This window comes from Hyperolius riggenbachi, chromosome 1 (assembly GCF_040937935.1).
Source record: "Hyperolius riggenbachi isolate aHypRig1 chromosome 1, aHypRig1.pri, whole genome shotgun sequence".
NCBI classification, from domain to species: Eukaryota; Metazoa; Chordata; class Amphibia; order Anura; family Hyperoliidae; genus Hyperolius; species Hyperolius riggenbachi.
The window spans coordinates 380,226,437-380,240,378 of record NC_090646.1 but is presented as its reverse complement, the minus strand read 5'-3'; the positions used below and the strand labels follow the sequence as shown (position 1 = coordinate 380,240,378).

Genomic DNA, 13,942 nt, shown 5'->3' with positions numbered 1-13,942 from the left:
TCATACACACTTTAGAATTTGTACACTGTCCCTGCTCCCTAGGGTTCATAAAAAACATCTGTCTCTCCCTGCTGCAAAGTTCTGATGACTTCATGTACAACCTTACAAACAAAGAAGTCACATTTTGAAAAAAATTTGTAGACTTTCCCTTTTCAGCAAAGGATTCCTAGATTCTTATCACACACACAGGCTAATGACCTTATGGCCTCTGATTACTTTTACAACACAGTGGAGTGGAGATTAATGTCTTAAGGGGCCCATACACGTAACGATTTTTCCGCCAATATACAGCCGATTAGATCACTGTGATCGAATCGGCTGTGAAATCGTCACGCAAACGCTGAGAGAACGATCAATTTCCGTCCGCAATCGATCGTTCCCGACTATTTCCGTCCGTGCGGAAGATTTCCCTCGATCGCCGGCGGGTCAGGAGTGAGTCGATAGCAGCGTTCGCATGCCCGACGACGCTAGCAGCAATACATTACCTGCTCCGGCCGGTGCGAGTCCCCCGGTCTCCGCTCACTTATTCTCCGTGCTCGTCTCCTCCAGCTTCACTGAACTTCCTGTCCCGGCAGGAAGTTTAAACAGTAGAGCGCCCTCTACTGTTTTAACACCCCCGGCAGGAGGTTCAGCGAAGCTGGAGGAGACGAGCACGGAGATGAAGACAGCGGAGACCGGGGGACTCGCGCCGGCCGGAGCAGGTAATGCATGCAGGGGGGGAGGGGGGGGTAGCCACGGCAGCTTCACAGATTGTGAATCGATATCAGCATGAAACTAATCACAATCTGTTTGCAGAAAGGCAGCCATACGATCCCTCTCTGATCAGATTCGATCAGAGAGGGATCTATCTGTTGGTTGAATCTGATGGCAAATCGACCAGTGTATGGCCACCTTTACTGTTGCTGCTTCATTGAGAGCTTGTCTCAATGAAGTCCAAGATCTTGTAATAACAGTATCAATCAGTGACATTCTTAAATGTTCTGCCAAAGTTAGTGAATACTATATCTTATGTTCAGCATGTCCTTGTTCCTCCATATAGTATGTGCTCTTAGGCCTAGTGCACACCGGAGCGTTTCCGCTGCGGTTTGCGATCTGCTTGCGGGTGCGGATCCGCTAGGGTAATGTATTTCAATGGGCTGGTGCACACCAGAGCGGGAGACGTTTTGCAGAAACGCATACTCCCGGGCTGCTGCAGATTTTGGATTGCGGATGCGTTTCTGCCTCAATGTTAAGTATAGGAAAACCGCAAACCGCTCTGAAAAACGGCACTTCAGAGCGGTTTGCCAGGCGGTTTTTGTTACAGTAGCTGTTCAGTAACAGCTTTACTGTAACAATACATGAAATCTACTACACCAAAACCGCTAGACAAAACCGCAAAACGCTAGCTGAAACGCTGCAGAAAAATAAGAAAAAGCGTTTCAAAATCTGCTAGCATTTTGCGGATCTGCTAGCGTTTTTTTGTGTGCACCAGGCCAAATATAGTAAAATAATACGGCTGTGTGTGTATGTATGTACTGGGAGCAGAGCTGCAACGAGGGACTTGTCGGCTGCAAGGGGCTGGAGGAAGCCCGGTTAAGTAGATCTAGGGGTAGCATAGATTGCCTGACGTTTCCTTTAAGTCTAAGTGTTTTTATCTGCATGGGGAAAACACATTGGTCCTCAGTTTTCCTGTGCAGAAAGCAAGGGGGGTGGGGGGCTCCATCCAAAGTTTCGCAGGGGGGCCCAGTGATGTCTAGTTACGCCCCTGATTCTAATCCTTTGACTTTAATCATTTCAGTTCACTGACCAGGTCAATCATGCAACCATTAATGCTTGAGAGACCTCAAAACATGATCCGCATAGCAGTTCCATAAGCTTTGAAGGCAAACAAGCATTTTTTTTTCTTTTTTGGACTGTTGGCAGTGATAAGACTTGAGATTATCAGGCCAAGGCTGGTGTCCTCATTCCCCACATTTGTTGATTGAACAAAATCCTGTGGTCAGTAAAACAGATGACTAGTATTGTATCTGCTCATTGACTTATTTGCCAGGGCTTTCACATTAATCAATCAGAAATATGCATTTTTGTGACTATTCCTTGTTAAAGTGAAAATTCAAAAATGTGAATTTTCTATACTAACTGTAAGATCAATTAGAACTACTTTTACAAGCATGGCATCTGTTTGTTTGGTGTACATGTCAATCAGAAGTTCCCTAATTCCTGGATGAGTAATTTGCTACCCAGAATAGGAAACCTTGTTATTCATGTATTGCACCTGTACTCAAGTGGTCAGGTTAAATATGCTCATTAATGACACAATCGTGATTGTGCAACCTTACCAAATCTATGTAGTGGAATTAACAAACAGAACCAATATACTTCAAATGTATACTTTAGGTAGTCTCTCATATTGCAGCTCCATGATTGTACCATTAGTATGTACCTGCCACTTTCATACTTTCACCTGACAGTCTCTGGTAGGACTTGTTCACACTAAGGGCACTTTTAGTTTTTTTTGTTTTTTAAGCACTGGCGATTTTTACAATTGCCCTAAAAGCACTTATGCAATGATTCTTTATGAGAGTGTTCACATATGATTCCGATCCGCTCACCAAAGCGCTGCCTGTACCATTTTCGGGGCGATTTACCCAAATCGCAAAGCGCTTTGTATAGCGATTTCCCCAGCGCTTTCATAAATAAATACATTGTATTTATTCATTACCGGGTGAAAGAGAAAAAACAAATAGCTCTGCAAAAGCGCTTTAAAAAAAATAGGTAAGGCGCTGTGAGGCACAAAAAAAAAATCACGCACAAAATCACAAATTGCTGGCATCAGCGATTGCTATTTTATGATGTGAACAAGGCCATAAATCCAGTTTCAAGAATTTTTTTTTTTTCTAATTCCATCTAACAAACCTAATTTTGTAACCCTAGCCGCTAAGCCTCCCCTCCCCCTATCCCCATACCCATCTCCAAGGGGCACCCCATCATTCAGCCAGACAGTGCATGAAGTAGCAGCAGCTCACTGTGCTTTGACCTCAATCGGTGCTTTGTCCCGATTTCATCCTCTGTGCTGCAGCCCACAAACCACCATGCCGCTCCCAGGTTTTGGACTTAGGCTGCTTTTACAGTGAGACGTTACAAGCGCACATTAGTGCAGCCTGTAACGCACCCCACCACACAGCAATGAAAAATCAATGGGCTGTTCACAGTGCCCACGTTGCGTTACACAGTAACACTGCACGTTCGTTTGAAGTGCAGCATACTGTGCGTTCTAGCGGCTTAAGCCGCGTTAGACTGTTTGCACATGCTCAGTATGGGTGTTTTTTATTTTGTGGGCAGAGAGGAGGCGGGGAGAGGCTGCTACGTAGCCATGCACATGGCTACTTTATATTCACTGCACTTGCAGTGTTTACTTCCAGGAGCGGCCGCTGATTGGCTGGCGGGACCATGTGATGCGGAGAGCTCCGCTCACGTGGTCTCCGCAGCGCATCCGACAGAGCAGGCGCACCAAGAGCTGCTTTTAACGCTGCTCTTGGTAGCGTCCTGCTCCAACACCACCAGGCGTTGCGTTAGGGGCACGTTATGCGCCCTATAACGTCCCCTAAACGCAACGTCCTGGTGGGAAAGAAGCCTTAAGGTACATCCTTAGATTAGGTGTGTATTTGGGGGAGGGGAGGGGGAAATACAAATAGTGGTAAGCAGGCACTTATAAAAGAACCATAGTCGCATGAAGTAGTTAGTACAAAAATATTCAGGATGCCCAATTTTACTTTAAGTATCGTGGTTTCAGTATTAGAAACACTTTCTTTTATCTGTATATTGGTATGTAACCCTGCTCTCCAAGTGATGTTTAAAGGAGAACTGTAGAGAGAGATGTATGGAGGCTGTCCTATTTATTTCCTTTAAGCAATACCAGTTGCCTGGCAGCCCTGCTGGTCTATTTGGCTGCAGTAGTGTCTGAAACACACCAGAAACAAGCATGCAGCTAATATTGTCATATCTGTCAACTTTGTCAGAAAAACCTGATCTGCCGCATGCTTGTTCAGGGTCTATGGCTGAAAGTATTAGAGGCAGAGGATCAGCAGGGCTGTCAGGCAACTGGTATTGCTTAAAAGGAAATAAATATGGCAGCCTCCATATACCACTCACTACAGTTCTCCTTTAACCTAGTCTATTTAGTTATGCATCCCTGTCCCAGTAAGCATCACTTCCTGCTTGGATGGCTGCCAGACGTTAGTATGTGTTAACCCCCCAAGGCCTGTTTTTGGTGGTGTGGCCAAAAAAAAAATGGTATTGGGGGGAAAAAAAGCAATATTAATCATTAAATTACATTCAGTAATATTCCTATTTAATTAGTTTCTATGGGTATTGTCACATATCTTACAAGGTACCATGGGAGCTCTCTTTGTTTTTCATTTAATAGAAATATTCATTAGAAATATTCTTTCCACAGAAAACTACAATTGGTCTCAGGCTATGGCTGTCTTCAAAGCCTAATGATCAGATAGATCACAGCTCTTAGGCAGGGGACACACTTGTCTTTCTGTTTTCTGCATGTGTCTTTCTGCACACCATGTGTGTTTCCGTGCATAAAAAACGTGCACGTGTTTTCACAGCAGCTAATGTAATTGATGGAGAAAACTGACAAAATGTACAGAATCATGCTGCAGGATGTCTCTTTTTTTTTTGTTTGTTTTTTTGTTCTGCATGAGAAAAATGCATTCAAGTGTGAACTAGCCTATTGATTAACATGAGTTCTCTGTTTAAGTCAGTTTTTTTCTATGCAGAAAACATGCATGAAAATAGACACGTGTGTCCCCTGTCTTTATTGTGTGAAATGACCTGGTTGGACAACTTTCTGCCAATGATCTGTATTTTTTTATGTTTAATTACCCACCAGGTTTCAGGTGACCCTAAATGATCAAGGGCACGGCTACATCGCATATCAGAGTACCCAAGCAGCTCGGGGTGACCCAAACCACTAGGAAAGTATAAGGGAAGGGACTAATGGCCCATACTCACGAGGGACATTTGTCGCCTCAACACACGGCGCGCGCGTGTTGCGGCGACAGGTCGCTCGTGAGTATGGGCCGCCGCACGCGCGCGCACCCCGAACTGTCGCCCGCCGCTCATGTCGCCATGCGATTGAAAGTTTCAATCGCATGGCGACAGTCGCCGCCGCACCTCCCCCGCAACTGTCGCTAGTCCGCGTGAGTACGCGGACTAGCGACAGCAACCTCCATTGTATCAAATGGAGCTTCCGGCGGGGGGAGGAGGAACGTCGGCGACAGCTTCCGCCTCGCCGCTGGTCCCTCTTCCGCGTGTGTACGCGGAGGGACCTGGCGAGAAGCTGTCGCCGGCCTGTCGCCCACACGCTCACGTGTGCTGGCGACAGGCAACATTTGCAGCCCGTGAGTACGGGGCTTAAGAGACTGAAAAGCCCTCCTACTAAAAAGCAATGCTTGGTGTGACTTGCCTTCTTAAAACAGAAGGTACTTGGTGCCCAATTTCCGATACAACCCTTCTTTTTAGCTTCATCTTTGATGCCCAGTCTTTTGTCATAGCGCAACAGATTTATTTTTTCTGTTTTCAAAAGAGGTACCCGACCAACAGCAGGCTAGTGACCAATCTGCTGCACAATCTACTTGCTTCTGACTACAGGCTCTTCTTGTGCTGCCTTGCTAGGTAGACGAAATACAGTATACACATTTTAACCTGCACACAGGTTGACATATTTTACTACACAAAGGTCAGAAACGGTGAAGAACTGCAATCTGTCATAACCTTTAGACTTTTACTTGAAAGGTAGTAACTAGTCATTTCAGTGAACGGTAACCATCAATGTGATAGATCTATTGTCAGGCTCAAACTGACGGTTAGAACTGCGTGTGCTTATGTGTTTTTCTCAGAAAGGCAAAAACAAAAATTACGAAATGCATTGAAAGTGATATGTGATGACATGATGGAACTAGAGCTTCTTTGGTGACAGTGTTTTAAGTTACCCTTCACGGACTGTGGCGGTGTGGCTGTGACAGGTATCACAGCTGGCGCTGATGTCCATAATAACTAGCTTGTTTGGAGAATACATACATTACATCGCATAGAAACGCCCACATGAAAAGACGCGCCCATAACCGCAGGGTAAATTACTTGATCCCATTTCTGCCACGTGGCTAAATAACAAGTTGGTAAACTTGCCAAAACCATTGCAAGTCTGATGCAGAAATGGAGCAACTCACCCTCCTGCCCCTAAAAATGGCCCTGGCTCTTGCCCTGGAGTGCCCCAGGAGGGTTTCACCACAAAATAAGCCATACAGATCCCCCTGATGATCCATTTGAGAAAAGGAAAAGATTTCTCATTGGAAAGGGGGTATCAGCTACTGATTGGGACGCAATTCAATTCCTTGTTATGGTTTCTCTTTAAGGGCCCCCTGCAGCTGCATCCCTTGCAGGGGCTATTGTTGTGCCCCTGTTTGCACCAGTGTTCAAGTTTTTCTTGCACTTTGATAGATCTGCCCCATTGTTTTTATTAGTTATGGAGTTAAGAACTGATTGACTAGGAATCCTTAACCAATTGGTGCCTTTAATGTCATTGGGTTAGCCAGTCAGAAGGTTTTTTTTTTTTTTTTTTTCCCTGAAGACCATTTTGTGTTAGTTGTGTAAAATCACATAGTAGTTTAAAATGGCAGCAGCACAAAGGAAAAACTGCTGCCATCCTTTCTTATCATTATGACAAGACAAGACCAATAACATTTATATTGCGCTTTTCTCCTTGCGGACTCAAAGCGCCAGAGCAGAGCAGCAACCACTAGGGCGCGCTCTATTGGCAGTAGCAGTGTAAGGGAGACTTGCCAAAGGTCTCCTACTGAATTAGTGCTGGCTTACTGAACAGGCAGAGCCGAGATTCGAACCCTGGTCTCCTGTGTCAGAGGCAGAGCCCTTAACCATTACACTATCAGCCACTGTCAATTATGGTGTAATTGAGGGGACCCAGTCTAAAACAGTTAATTGACACTTAGTACTTCCTGTATAATTAGTACCTCACTAAGGTGGCCAGTTTGATTGCTGTATTAGTAATACAAAACAGATTTTCACAAAATTGCACCACCAGGTGGGTAGTACTGCAGAATGATCAGTGTTGTGAGCACAGAGACCCTTATTTCATTCCCAAAACGGCTATTTTTGAATATGCCACAGATGGTAAAATGTCAGATTTAAAAAAAAAAAAAAAAAAAATGTTAGCAACTGTTTTGGCTGGGAAACTAACTTCGCAAAAATCACATGCATATTATTTGTGACACACTGTTGTAAAAAGATTGGTAAATGCTGGTATCGGCTAAAAACAAACAAAAAGCTGAGCAACGTTTAAAAGGAACCTGAATTGAGAAGTATATGAAGGCTTGCCATATTTATTTACACCTGGCAACTAGTATTGTGGATGCAGTAATGTCTGAATCACACACTTCAAATAAGCATTGGGCTAATCTACTCCGATTTTTGCCTGAAACCACTAATCTGCATGCTTGTTCAGGGTCTCTGGCTAAGAGTATATAAGAGGCAGAGAATCAGCAGGGCTGCCAGGCAACTGGTATGGTTTAAAAGGGGGAAAAAAAATATGGCAGCCTCAATTTGCCTCTCACGTCAGGTTTCCTTTAAAAAGAAAGGGGCTCATATTTAAAGTGGACCCACATTAAAAATACTAGATTTCAGAAATAAAATCTATTTTCTAAATTATAATAAATGGCAGCCTTTTTTCAGCTGCATGATGACAAATCTAAAATATTTTACATTTATTGGAGGAACCCCTCCCTTCCTTTCGTATTGCCGGGACAGAAACTGGCAAAATGCTGGAGTAGGTGGTGCCCGGCAATGGAGGAATTGCTAATGGCTGCCACGTGTATAACCCCAGTTATGAAAAGAGAAGGGTGAAAAGCATGCATTGAAATGCTCATAAGCTTGAAGGAGTGTTTATTTATCCTTGTATGTGTCAGAGTGGTGCAACTAACTCTTTTGAATTAAAAAATGTTTGGTTTGGGTCCGCTTTAACAACTTCAGCCCTCAATTTAATTTATCACCTGAATGTGTACCTGTAAGGAAAAAAGTGCCTTTATGGGTTACTCACCTTAGCAGGTGGAAGCCTCTGGATCCAAAAGAGGCGTCCCCCGTCCTCCTCCGTCCCTCCGTTCCAGCACTGAGACCAGCAAAAAAGAGCTGGTGGACATGTTGGCAGCTCGCGCAGGCATGTCTGCGCAATAGCATAGACCCGATGGGGCTCAGCTATTTCCGCTGAAGCTAGGAGGCCGCTTTTCAGTGGTCCCAGCAGTGGAGGAGGGGTCTGCGGAGGACGAGGGAGGAAGCCTTTTTAGGAACTAAAGGCTTCCCTCTCCTAAGGGAAGTACCCCATAGGGGAGTGTTTTTTTTTTTTTTTTTTTTTTCCCCTCTACAGGTTTCCTTTAAAGGACAACTGAAGTGAGAATATGGAGGCTGCCATATTTATTTCCTTGTAAACTATACCAGTTGCCTGGCAGTCCTGCTGATCTATTTGGCTGCAATAGTGTCTGAATCGCACACCTGAAACAAGCATGCAGCTAATCCAGTCAGATCTGACAGTGTCAAACACCTGATCTGCTGCATGCTTGTTCAGGGTCCATGGCTAAACGTATTGGAGGCAGAAGATCAGCAGGATAGCCAGGCAACTGGTATTGCTTAAAAGGAAATATGGCAGTGTTCATATCGCTTCAGTTGTCCTTTAAGGACGGAAGCAATTTTCACATTTCAGCTGTCCTCTGATTGATTTCCAATAACTTAATCACTACTTATCACGGCTAAATGCTCTATATCTTCTTTATTTTTCTTTTCTTTTTTTTTTTTTTTGCCACAAATTAGGCTTTTTGTGTGAGATACTTGTTTTCTGTATCTGTTTATTTTCTATGTTTTTTTTTAAAGGGGGATTGTCAGCCACAAATTAAAAATTCCATTTACCCACTGTGCTGTGTTCATTATGCAGCTTAGAACCTCACTCTGCATTGCAAGCACTGCAATCTAATCAGAAATGTTTCTGTTGTAATAAATCTTATCTCAGTCAGACTAGCTTTGTTTGGCACATTGCCTACAAGAAGGAAGCTTGTCCTCTCCCCCCTCCCCCAACATTCCTGCTCATCACTAATTTGCTGAGAGCAGTTCAGTGCTGCTGAAATACGACCCATGTCGGTGCTCAAAGCAAGCTAGATATGACAGTGCAGATTCTGGGAGAAAAGCAAAGTAACGGAGGAAATATCAGGATTGGCTTCAGTCAGAGTGAATCAAGATGGCAAATGCCAGAAACAGAATTCTCTTTATTTACTATATAAAATTCACTGAAATCAAAATGTGGACAGTACAATACATCTGTTATGCAAGTAGCTATCTACTTATATATGTGTTTTTTTTCCCTGGCATACCGTAGTATGGCTGACCCTGCTGCTTTAAATCGGTATCGTCACCATAAAAATCTAATTTCAACAGCAACTGGTCTGAGTGTATTAAGTGATAAAGATGCCAATCCTGCATTCAAAACTTTCAAAACTTTTTCTGCTGTTATGATTTGGAGTTATCACATACTTAAGGAGCACTGGCCCTTTAGTAGTCGGTGTCAACCAATTGCATGCTGGGGCTTCTTTTCATCTCTAATCTATTCCTCCTCTTCCCTTTATTTCCCTGCCAGCTCCTTATCTGAAACCTAATCCCCTACTCACTTGTGTTTACAAGCAAGGCTGAGGCGACTCAGCGATTGGAGGAGACAAGAAAAAAAGTAAAGGGCAGAAATGACATCACGAGTTAGCCTTAACTGTGGGCAAAAGACATGGCCCCCACCAGGAACAGAATTCTCATAATTTACTATATAACATTCACTGAAATCAAAACGTGGATAGTGCAATACATATGTTATGTAAGTAGATCAAGTATTTATCTACTTATATATGTGTTTATTTTCCCTGGCATAGTATGGCTGATCCTACTGCTTTAAATGGCAAAAACAAGGAGAACATTAAAAATGCACTAATTCTCTTAATTCCATATCCTATAATTTTAAAATGAACCATGCTACTGATAAAACCCACTCCTTTTTTAGTTTCCCATTTGTCACGGTTACTGCAACGTTTAAATTAGGTGATAGAAACAGTTGTAGTTGAAACCCTACGTATTTTGAAAGTTTAACACCAATTACAGCTAAGGAATTTCTCCATACTGCATTATAGAAGTTGATGGTTCTATATCAATACCGTAACAAATAATACAACTAAATCTGAATAAATTAAATATATTCCTAGATTGTCAATTCATGCTTGGATTTTTTCAGATTCCATATGAATTAAGAGATGTGAAGTTGGTTAACAGTAGAAAATATGAAATAGTCTTAAGGAGGTCCTCCATGTTTAGAAAGCCCTGGAAATGACTGAAAATACTGTTAAGTACATAGGCACTGCTTCTCCTCCTTCCCCTGTAGTATAGACCCAGTCGTATTTCACCTTTGTACACAGTCTATGAAGAGGCATGGGCAGAGGGTGGAGTTCAGTTTTGTGTGACTTGTCAGTCTTTATGCAGAGATAAAGTTGCTTTTGCCAGCAACACTGCCTCTTGACCTTACGGACTTTTCTGCTCTCCCTCAATGTAGTGGCAAGACAGGCTTTGTTCTCTGGTGTGAGTATGACGATCTTTCTGTTTCTGCTGACTGTGTAAAATACCTCTGACTCATTCTAAACAAATAACTATGTATTAAAGGGAACCCAAGGAAAGAGGTATATGGATGCCGCCGTATTTATTTCCTTTTTAAACAATACCAAATTTCCTGGCACTCCTCCTGATCCTCTGCCTTTAATACTTTTAGCCTAATGCTGGGCATACACGGCACGATAATGCAATGGTATCGAGCCAGTGGCTCGACGCCGGCTCGTCCGCGCGGATCGATTCCCGCTCGTCCCCGCGGGCACTTCCTTATCTGCGCTTCGTTTTTGCCCATTGTCCGCCCGCGGGGATCGAGCCGGGAATCGATCCACGCGATGATTGGACACGGCGGAAATTATCAATCGAGCCATCAGCGGCTCGATTAATAAGGAGCAGTCGAGCCGTGTATGCCCAGCAATAGACCCTGAACAAGCATATGCAGATCAGGGACTCTGACTCAGGTTTTACTGGATTAGCCATATGCTTGTTCCAGTGTTTTGATTCAGACACTACTTATGCCAGTAGATCAACAGGACTACCAGGCAACTGGCATTATTTACATGGAAGTAAATATAGCAGCCTCCATATCACTCTCCCTTTAAAATGGAGATTATGACTGTGTTTTATTTTGCCTGTGTTTGTTCCTTTGCACTTAAAGGGGACCTGAAGAGAAAGGTATATGGAGGCTGCCATGTTTATTTCCTTTTAAGCAATACCAGTTGCCTGGCAGCCCTGCTGATCCTCTGCCTCTAATACTATTAGCCATAGTCCCTGAACAAGCATGCAGCAGATCAGGTGTTTTAGATTTTAAAGTCAGATCTGACAAGACTAGCTACATGCTTGTTTCTGGTGTTATTCAGATACTACTGCAGAGAAATAGACCAGCAGGGCTGCCAGGCAACTGGTATTGATTAAAACGAAATAAATATGGCAGCCTCCGTATACCTCTTACTTAAGTTCTCCTTTAAAGTGAACCTCCAGACTAAAAATCTACTCAGCAGCACTGAAAAGGCTTGGTGTTTCTTTAACAGTTTCACAGCATCTGATGATGTTCTCAGTTCTGCTGTTTTGGTGCAATTTTTTAATTTATTTTGAATTTGAGAATTGAAGCCTAGCGCGCTCAGCTGGGAGGGGTGATCAAGACACAGGACAGTTGGAACTGTGTCTTTGCTCCCTGTCATCTCCTTAAACCAAAAAGATGGCTGCCCCATGAAAAAGATGGCTGCCCCCATGAAATCACAAACATTTGCCTGTTTTTTTTTTTTTAAACTGGGTGGGTAAGAGATTATATTGCCTATCTATTTTAATTAACATAACTAATGTAACTTAATGACTGTATGTTTGTTTAGGCTGAAGTTCCCCTTTAACTTGGTCCTTTTCTACTATTCGCCAGCATATACAGTATTTTCTGTACAGTGTTTTAATTATATTTGTATGTATGTGTCTGTATATATGGTTAAATATGTAAATTTTGACTCCTTATTAAAGTCAGCTTTATACTAGCTACTATAAGTGACAGCTATATAGGAAAAAATAAATATATAATGCATTTTTTTTCTATGAAAAAATGTACAACTAGTATCTGCCGGAGAGATACATAGAGGGTGCACTTCTCTTGCGCAGACTGGCTGTGACTGGCTGAAATTACGGGACCCAGTACCGGAGCTGAAGAAGGCTGAAGACGGCAGCGTGGGAGCGATCCATACGGATGGGGCTGGAGGAAGCCCCAGGTATGTATAAACTTTTGTATTGTCTCTGGTTTCCTTTAAGGTATTCTCAAATTCCTATTTCCAAGGTTTGAAAAGTTGTATACGTTAAGCATCCAAAGATTACCATATGGAATAGCGGTCCAAAGAATTTATTTAGAAGCTGATTTGCAGGGTATATAGGTATACCTAAACTACCCACTGTACCCAGATTTTGTCTAATGAATAACATATGCATTATATTGATACATGGGTAGAGTGAATTATCTGAGAAATAGAACATTTTATCATATTTTCTTTTAATTAGATTCAATTTATTAAGCATCGGAGTCGGTGCATTTTTTTTTCCCGACTCTGACTCCCAGGTACTCAAAAATTACTCAGACTCCACAGCCCTGGGGGGCACTGTCTTCCACCCTATTTGATTTAAAACTGCCCCGCTGAATTACTTTCTGAAGCCAAAACACTATTTGGTAATATTTGTTGTTCACGGGAACCAAACCAGGCATGCTCAAGGAATAAATCTAAGAAGGGACTTCTCTGTTCTTCCACACCTCCTGCTGGAGCAAAGATCAGACCTCTGGTGCCAGTATCCTATTCAATGGTCCTCTTTTCCTATAAAGTTATAATTACCTGTTGGGTGTTCTTCTGAATCACTCCCAGAGCTCTGTGTCCACTAGCTACCGGCGCATAGCCCTGTTCTCTACTGAAAAGCACCATGATATTTTTTTTACCATACTCTGGAAACCATCAGATACGGAACTTCGGGAGTGATTCAGAAGAAAAAGACCCGACAGGTAGTTAACTTTACAGGAGAAGGGAACTCATTAAATATGTAATTTACACTGGAGGACCGCAAAGACCATTCCCTTCGACTATGTATTGACTAATAGGAGCTTAAAAAGATAACTATGAAATGTTTTTACTGCTTCTAGTCTTTGAATTATTAGTCCCTCAGGTCTGCCTGAATCTTTACAAGGTTGGATCTCTGAGGAACCTTTAACCTGGTAAAAATCTAAGAGGGGATGAATAGAAAATTGGCTTTTGCACCTGCTTTCATGCATTTTGGATGCCTGGTCCAAGCCCTCCTGAAAGAAGATTGTTGTTTTGGACTGCCTGATAATTTATAGACCTTTTGAGCAGAGAGATATGAATTTTAATATATATATAGTCTAGTTTCTGGAGCTAATATCTTTCAAATACCCCAAGCAAATATTTGTAATCCTGCAATAACCTACACTTTCCTAGTGGGATCCAGTGTTTCCCCAGCTTTGTCAGTTTGTAGTGCCTGTTACCTTTACCCTTTGAATCATCCCATGAAGTGCTTAGCCTTCAAAAAACTCCTACATTTCACCTCCACCCTTGTACTTCCAGATTTAGCATTGCCAGGTGAAGAATTGCAAACTTTTAAGTTGGAGTCGTCATATCCCAACAATATAGACCTAAGCAGGTTCTTTTATGATGCTTTTTTATTTAGGGAAATTTCTGAAGTTGAAAAGAATTATGGCATTGCATGGTAGCCATCGCTTTAGCCCTGGCTATAATCTAGG

At 42.7% G+C, this 13,942-nt stretch overlaps 1 protein-coding gene across 2 annotated transcripts in view; it reads left to right on the top strand.

The window, feature by feature from the left end:
• Window positions 1-13,942, top strand: part of ACO1 (aconitase 1) — a 90,599-nt gene that overhangs the window by 13,304 nt on the left and 63,353 nt on the right. The window contains exon 1 of one of the 2 annotated variants that reach the window (XM_068234369.1): window positions 10,611-10,662. The exons of the other annotated variant lie outside the window; for it this stretch is intronic. The gene's annotated coding sequence lies outside the window, so the exon portion shown is untranslated. Of the gene's footprint in view, window positions 1-10,610; window positions 10,663-13,942 lie in introns of those variants that run through there. 2 annotated transcript variants of the gene reach the window in all.